The following is an 8,617-nucleotide window of genomic DNA, read 5'->3' as shown; positions in this document are numbered from 1 at the left end:
TCTTCGCTCCTATGGCACTCCGAGGTGTTACTGACGGGGGAAGTCTGGACTTTTACCTGAGGCCGGGGGGGCTCACAATTCTTTTGTCGGCGAGCTCCAGAGTGCTCTTGCTGAAGCTCCCAGCAAGGACCTGAGAGCAGCAGGCCTCACACGAGTACACTCAGACGGCTTCCGTCACGAGTAAACTCAGGCCTCTTAGGTGAGGCCTTCCGGCAGCAAAGAGAAGGTGGGCGCGAGGAGTGTGCCTCAGGCAGCTTAGGACCCGCAACTGTCTCGTCTACCACGGAGGGGAATAAGGTTTGCCCAGGGTCGCCCAGTTTCAAAGCTGAGCTCACGTAGTTATCCTCAGTGGTTTCCGATTACCTCAAGGAAACACACGGGAGGAACAGGACCCTTCCATGGAGGCCCGTTTGGGCACAGGGACCTCTGCGTGGGATCTACTGGGTAAGTAAGGCAGTACCTTAGGTAGGCCTCAGGGACCAAGGCTGTCGCCTGGCTCATGCCTTAGCTGTGTTAAGTGTGGAAAACGTGCTGGTCCTCAGGCTGGGCCCACAGCCCAGCTTTCGCTTCTGTGAGAGTGCTGTCCCGAGTCTCCTCCTGGAGCCAGTCGTCAGCACGGTGCCTTTTGGCACTGCAGTTCTCTTTCAGTCAAGGAGGCCGTGCGACTGGCAAAGGGAGTCTGCGCAGCACTGCCTTCGCGAGGCTCTCTGACGCCTGGGGCACTCGACCCAGGCAAGCCAGAGAGCAGTACGTTGCCCTTGCTATGAATGTGAAGAGCTTTCTCCAGGGCCCTGTTGAGGCTAAGGTTCCTCAGAAGCCAGGAGCCGCCGTTCCGGCACGGAGAGAAGTCATCCTGCCAGCTTGGCGAACGAGCTCCTATCCTGTGTGCCCCCAGGAGCGTCGCAGAGTTAAGGCACTCCGTGGTGGAGTATGGCCTCATGGAAACCACTGCACACCCAACTCCCCCGACGTGAAACACTGGAACTTACCTTGAGGCCTGAGGTCACCTTTCGTTCGGCCGGAGCTGAACATGTGGTGCCGTGGGAGGAGTTCCTAGAAAGGGATCGCCAGCACGGTTTTCGTTTTGCGAGAACACGCAGCCTCGGCCCACAACGACAATCCTGCCGTGCAGAGACGTCGGGCCGCTAGTGCCGTTCAGGCAGCTTTGAAGCCAAGCGCAAGGCGCCTCCAAACGGGGAGAAAGCGTACTCTCCCATCCGCGTCCCACGTTCAAGCTGAATGACGCAGCATGTTTCTCGGAAGGCTCTGCCGAGCTATCCGGTACAAGGGAGAGAGTGCCTGCCTCTGCTGAGAAAGGTTTTGACGTGGGGATTGCTGGACAGGCGGAAGAGCGTTCCCCAGGCCGTGCAAAGTTTAGGCTTTGGTGACTCTGGATGGTCCCAAGGGTCCAGAATCGTCCCTGGGAAAGCTGTCCTCTTTTGCTTTCTCCGGCTGGAAGTAAACAGCTGGCAACCGACTGCCGTACGCAGACGTCCTGGGGGAGCCCCCCGGTTTCATTTGGGACGCACGTGGGTGTCTCACAGAAGAGCCCAAATTCCTAATTGGGGGCACACCAGCGTGGAATGTAAGGCTGTTTAGAACTGCGTAGCCTGAGGCCGCCGGAAGGCCGTACAGACGAGAGCTTTCGAGCGAACAGGGCAGCGCTTCGCCATCATCGTTGCCCGTTCACGGAGCTTAATCAAACGAATGCCTTTACTTCCTGTGGCTCAAACGCAACAGAGGAGTTGGAAGGCATACAGTGCCCTTTGACAGTTGTTACGACGAACGTGAGTGCACAGTGTCTCGTGAAATAAATCCCTAGCACTGTTGAAGCATCCCGTTAACGCATGCTTCTTCGCTCCTATGGCACTCCGAGGTGTTACTGACGGGGGAAATCTGGACTTTTACCTGAGGCCGGGGGGCTCACAATTCTTTTGTCGGCGAGCTCCAGAGTGCTCTTGCTGAAGCTCCCAGCAAGGACCTGAGAGCAGCAGGCCTCACACGAGTACACTCAGACGGCTTCCGTCACGAGTAAACTCAGGCCTCTTAGGTGAGGCCTTCCGGCAGCAAAGAGAAGGTGGGCGCGAGGAGTGTGCTTCAGGCAGCTTAGGACCCGCAACTGTCTCGTCTACCACGGAGGGGAATAAGGTTTGCCCAGGGTGGCCCAGTTTCAAAGCTGAGCTCACGTAGTTATCCTCAGTGGTTTCCGATTACCTCAAGGAAACACACGGGAGGAACAGGGCCCTTCCATGGAGGCCCGTTTGGGCACAGGGACCTCTGCGTGGGATCTACTGGGTAAGTATGGCAGTACCTTAGGTAGGCCTCAGGGACCAAGGCTGTCGTCTGGCTCATGCCTTAGCTGTGTTAAGTGTGGAAAACGTGCTGGTCCTCAGGCGGGGCCCACAGCCTAGCTTTCGCTTCTCTGAGAGTGCTGTCCCGAGTCTCCTCCTGGAGCCAGTCGTCAGCACGGTGCCTTTTGGCACTGCAGTTCTCTTTCAGTCAAGGAGGCCGTGCGACTGGCAAAGGGAGTCTGCGCAGCACTGCCTTCGCGAGGCTCTTTGACGCCTGGGGCACTCGACCCAGGCAAGCCAGAGAGCAGTACGTTGCCCTTGCTATGAATGTGAAGAGCTTTCTCCAGGGCCCTGTTGAGGCTAAGGTTCCTCAGAAGCCAGGAGCCGCCGTTCCGGCACGGAGAGAAGTCATCCTGCCAGCTTGGCGAACGAGCTCCTATCCTGTGTGCCCCCAGGAGCGTCGCAGAGTTAAGGCACTCCGTGGTGGAGTATGGCCTCATGGAAACCACTGCACACCCAACTCCCCCGACGTGAAACACTGGAACTTACCTTGAGGCCTGAGGTCACCTTTCGTTCGGCCGGAGCTGAACATGTGGTGCCGTGGGAGGAGTTCCTAGAAAGGGATCGCCAGCACGGTTTTCCGTTTTGAGAGAACACGCAGCCTCGGCCCACAACGACAATCCTGCCGTGCAGAGACGTCGGGCCGCTAGTGCCGTTCAGGCAGCTTTGAAGCCAAGCGCAAGGCGCCTCCAAACGGGGAGAAAGCGTACTCTCCCCTCTGCGTCCCACGTTCAAGCTGAATGACGCAGCATGTTTCTCGGAAGGCTCTGCCGAGCTATCCGGTACAAGGGAGAGAGTGCCTGCCTCTGCTGAGAAAGGTTTTGACGTGGGGATTGCTGGACAGGCGGAAGAGCGTTCCCCAGGCCGTGCAAAGTTTAGGCTTTGGTGACTCTGGATGGTCCCAAGGGTCCAGAATCGTCCCTGGGAAAGCTGTCCTCTTTTGCTTTCTCCGGCTGGAAGTAAACAGCTGGCAACCGACTGCCGTACGCAGACGTCCTGGGGGAGCCCCCCGGTTTCATTTGGGACGCACGTGGGTGTCTCACAGAAGAGCCCAAATTCCTAATTGGGGGCACACCAGCGTGGAATGTAAGGCTGTTTAGAACTGCGTACCCTGAGGCCGCTGGAAGGCCGTACAGACGAGAGCTTTCGAGCGAACAGGGCAGCGCTTCGCCATCATCGTTGCCCGTTCACGGAGCTTAATCAAACGAATGCCTTTACTTCCTGTGGCTCAAACGCAACAGAGGAGTTGGAAGGCATACAGTGCCCTTTGACAGTTGTTACGACGAACGTGAGTGCACAGTGTCTCGTGAAATAAATCCCTAGCACTGTTGAAGCATCCCGTTAACGCATGCTTCTTCGCTCCTATGGCACTCCGAGGTGTTACTGACGGGGGAAGTCTGGACTTTTACCTGAGGCCGGGGGGGCTCACAATTCTTTTGTCGGCGAGCTCCAGAGTGCTCTTGCTGAAGCTCCCAGCAAGGACCTGAGAGCAGCAGGCCTCACACGAGTACACTCAGACGGCTTCCGTCACGAGTAAACTCAGGCCTCTTAGGTGAGGCCTTCCGGCAGCAAAGAGAAGGTGGGCGCGAGGAGTGTGCCTCAGGCAGCTTAGGACCCGCAACTGTCTCGTCTACCACGGAGGGGAATAAGGTTTGCCCAGGGTCGCCCAGTTTCAAAGCTGAGCTCACGTAGTTATCCTCAGTGGTTTCCGATTACCTCAAGGAAACACACGGGAGGAACAGGACCCTTCCATGGAGGCCCGTTTGGGCACAGGGACCTCTGCGTGGGATCTACTGGGTAAGTAAGGCAGTACCTTAGGTAGGCCTCAGGGACCAAGGCTGTCGCCTGGCTCATGCCTTAGCTGTGTTAAGTGTGGAAAACGTGCTGGTCCTCAGGCTGGGCCCACAGCCCAGCTTTCGCTTCTGTGAGAGTGCTGTCCCGAGTCTCCTCCTGGAGCCAGTCGTCAGCACGGTGCCTTTTGGCACTGCAGTTCTCTTTCAGTCAAGGAGGCCGTGCGACTGGCAAAGGGAGTCTGCGCAGCACTGCCTTCGCGAGGCTCTCTGACGCCTGGGGCACTCGACCCAGGCAAGCCAGAGAGCAGTACGTTGCCCTTGCTATGAATGTGAAGAGCTTTCTCCAGGGCCCTGTTGAGGCTAAGGTTCCTCAGAAGCCAGGAGCCGCCGTTCCGGCACGGAGAGAAGTCATCCTGCCAGCTTGGCGAACGAGCTCCTATCCTGTGTGCCCCCAGGAGCGTCGCAGAGTTAAGGCACTCCGTGGTGGAGTATGGCCTCATGGAAACCACTGCACACCCAACTCCCCCGACGTGAAACACTGGAACTTACCTTGAGGCCTGAGGTCACCTTTCGTTCGGCCGGAGCTGAACATGTGGTGCCGTGGGAGGAGTTCCTAGAAAGGGATCGCCAGCACGGTTTTCGTTTTGCGAGAACACGCAGCCTCGGCCCACAACGACAATCCTGCCGTGCAGAGACGTCGGGCCGCTAGTGCCGTTCAGGCAGCTTTGAAGCCAAGCGCAAGGCGCCTCCAAACGGGGAGAAAGCGTACTCTCCCCTCCGCGTCCCACGTTCAAGCTGAATGACGCAGCATGTTTCTCGGAAGGCTCTGCCGAGCTATCCGGTACAAGGGAGAGAGTGCCTGCCTCTGCTGAGAAAGGTTTTGACGTGGGGATTGCTGGACAGGCGGAAGAGCGTTCCCCAGGCCGTGCAAAGTTTAGGCTTTGGTGACTCTGGATGGTCCCAAGGGTCCAGAATCGTCCCTGGGAAAGCTGTCCTCTTTTGCTTTCTCCGGCTGGAAGTAAACAGCTGGCAACCGACTGCCGTACGCAGACGTCCTGGGGGAGCCCCCCGGTTTCATTTGGGACGCACGTGGGTGTCTCACAGAAGAGCCCAAATTCCTAATTGGGGGCACACCAGCGTGGAATGTAAGGCTGTTTAGAACTGCGTAGCCTGAGGCCGCCGGAAGGCCGTACAGACGAGAGCTTTCGAGCGAACAGGGCAGCGCTTCGCCATCATCGTTGCCCGTTCACGGAGCTTAATCAAACGAATGCCTTTACTTCCTGTGGCTCAAACGCAACAGAGGAGTTGGAAGGCATACAGTGCCCTTTGACAGTTGTTACGACGAACGTGAGTGCACAGTGTCTCGTGAAATAAATCCCTAGCACTGTTGAAGCATCCCGTTAACGCATGCTTCTTCGCTCCTATGGCACTCCGAGGTGTTACTGACGGGGGAAGTCTGGACTTTTACCTGAGGCCGGGGGGGCTCACAATTCTTTTGTCGGCGAGCTCCAGAGTGCTCTTGCTGAAGCTCCCAGCAAGGACCTGAGAGCAGCAGGCCTCACACGAGTACACTCAGACGGCTTCCGTCACGAGTAAACTCAGGCCTCTTAGGTGAGGCCTTCCGGCAGCAAAGAGAAGGTGGGCGCGAGGAGTGTGCCTCAGGCAGCTTAGGACCCGCAACTGTCTCGTCTACCACGGAGGGGAATAAGGTTTGCCCAGGGTCGCCCAGTTTCAAAGCTGAGCTCACGTAGTTATCCTCAGTGGTTTCCGATTACCTCAAGGAAACACACGGGAGGAACAGGGCCCTTCCATGGAGGCCCGTTTGGGCACAGGGACCTCTGCGTGGGATCTACTGGGTAAGTAAGGCAGTACCTTAGGTAGGCCTCAGGGACCAAGGCTGTCGCCTGGCTCATGCCTTAGCTGTGTTAAGTGTGGAAAACGTGCTGGTCCTCAGGCGGGGCCCACAGCCTAGCTTTCGCTTCTGTGAGAGTGCTGTCCCGAGTCTCCTCCTGGAGCCAGTCGTCAGCACGGTGCCTTTTGGCACTGCAGTTCTCTTTCAGTCAAGGAGGCCGTGCGACTGGCAAAGGGAGTCTGCGCAGCACTGCCTTCGCGAGGCTCTCTGACGCCTGGGGCACTCGACCCAGGCAAGCCAGAGAGCAGTACGTTGCCCTTGCTATGAATGTGAAGAGCTTTCTCCAGGGCCCTGTTGAGGCTAAGGTTCCTCAGAAGCCAGGAGCCGCCGTTCCGGCACGGAGAGAAGTCATCCCGCCACCTTGGCGAACGAGCTCCTATCCTGTGTGCCCCCAGGAGCGTCGCAGAGTTAAGGCACTCCGTGGTGGAGTATGGCCTCATGGAAACCACTGCACACCCAACTCCCCCGACGTGAAACACTGGAACTTACCTTGAGGCCTGAGGTCACCTTTCGTTCGGCCGGAGCTGAACATGTGGTGCCGTGGGAGGAGTTCCTAGAAAGGGATCGCCAGCACGGTTTTCGTTTTGCGAGAACACGCAGCCTCGGCCCACAACGACAATCCTGCCGTGCAGAGACGTCGGGCCGCTAGTGCCGTTCAGGCAGCTTTGAAGCCAAGCGCAAGGCGCCTCCAAACGGGGAGAAAGCGTACTCTCCCCTCCGCGTCCCACGTTCAAGCTGAATGACGCAGCATGTTTCTCGGAAGGCTCTGCCGAGCTATCCGGTACAAGGGAGAGAGTGCCTGCCTCTGCTGAGAAAGGTTTTGACGTGGGGATTGCTGGACAGGCGGAAGAGCGTTCCCCAGGCCGTGCAAAGTTTAGGCTTTGGTGACTCTGGATGGTCCCAAGGGTCCAGAATCGTCCCTGGGAAAGCTGTCCTCTTTTGCTTTCTCCGGCTGGAAGTAAACAGCTGGCAACCGACTGCCGTACGCAGACGTCCTGGGGGAGCCCCCCGGTTTCATTTGGGACGCACGTGGGTGTCTCACAGAAGAGCCCAAATTCCTAATTGGGGGCACACCAGCGTGGAATGTAAGGCTGTTTAGAACTGCGTAGCCTGAGGCCGCCGGAAGGCCGTACAGACGAGAGCTTTCGAGCGAACAGGGCAGCGCTTCGCCATCATCGTTGCCCGTTCACGGAGCTTAATCAAACGAATGCCTTTACTTCCTGTGGCTCAAACGCAACAGAGGAGTTGGAAGGCATACAGTGCCCTTTGACAGTTGTTACGACGAACGTGAGTGCACAGTGTCTCGTGAAATAAATCCCTAGCACTGTTGAAGCATCCCGTTAACGCATGCTTCTTCGCTCCTATGGCACTCCGAGGTGTTACTGACGGGGGAAGTCTGGACTTTTACCTGAGGCCGGGGGGGCTCACAATTCTTTTGTCGGCGAGCTCCAGAGTGCTCTTGCTGAAGCTCCCAGCAAGGACCTGAGAGCAGCAGGCCTCACACGAGTACACTCAGACGGCTTCCGTCACGAGTAAACTCAGGCCTCTTAGGTGAGGCCTTCCGGCAGCAAAGAGAAGGTGGGCGCGAGGAGTGTGCCTCAGGCAGCTTAGGACCCGCAACTGTCTCGTCTACCACGGAGGGGAATAAGGTTTGCCCAGGGTCGCCCAGTTTCAAAGCTGAGCTCACGTAGTTATCCTCAGTGGTTTCCGATTACCTCAAGGAAACACACGGGAGGAACAGGGCCCTTCCATGGAGGCCCGTTTGGGCACAGGGACCTCTGCGTGGGATCTACTGGGTAAGTAAGGCAGTACCTTAGGTAGGCCTCAGGGACCAAGGCTGTCGCCTGGCTCATGCCTTAGCTGTGTTAAGTGTGGAAAACGTGCTGGTCCTCAGGCGGGGCCCACAGCCTAGCTTTCGCTTCTGTGAGAGTGCTGTCCCGAGTCTCCTCCTGGAGCCAGTCGTCAGCACGGTGCCTTTTGGCACTGCAGTTCTCTTTCAGTCAAGGAGGCCGTGCGACTGGCAAAGGGAGTCTGCGCAGCACTGCCTTCGCGAGGCTCTCTGACGCCTGGGGCACTCGACCCAGGCAAGCCAGAGAGCAGTACGTTGCCCTTGCTATGAATGTGAAGAGCTTTCTCCAGGGCCCTGTTGAGGCTAAGGTTCCTCAGAAGCCAGGAGCCGCCGTTCCGGCACGGAGAGAAGTCATCCCGCCACCTTGGCGAACGAGCTCCTATCCTGTGTGCCCCCAGGAGCGTCGCAGAGTTAAGGCACTCCGTGGTGGAGTATGGCCTCATGGAAACCACTGCACACCCAACTCCCCCGACGTGAAACACTGGAACTTACCTTGAGGCCTGAGGTCACCTTTCGTTCGGCCGGAGCTGAACATGTGGTGCCGTGGGAGGAGTTCCTAGAAAGGGATCGCCAGCACGGTTTTCGTTTTGCGAGAACACGCAGCCTCGGCCCACAACGACAATCCTGCCGTGCAGAGACGTCGGGCCGCTAGTGCCGTTCAGGCAGCTTTGAAGCCAAGCGCAAGGCGCCTCCAAACGGGGAGAAAGCGTAC

Source organism: Delphinus delphis, unplaced genomic scaffold (assembly GCF_949987515.2).
Source record: "Delphinus delphis unplaced genomic scaffold, mDelDel1.2 scaffold_78, whole genome shotgun sequence".
NCBI lineage: Eukaryota > Metazoa > Chordata > Mammalia > Artiodactyla > Delphinidae > Delphinus > Delphinus delphis.
The sequence above is the reverse complement of the archived record's forward strand: the minus strand, read 5'-3'. Positions refer to the sequence as shown.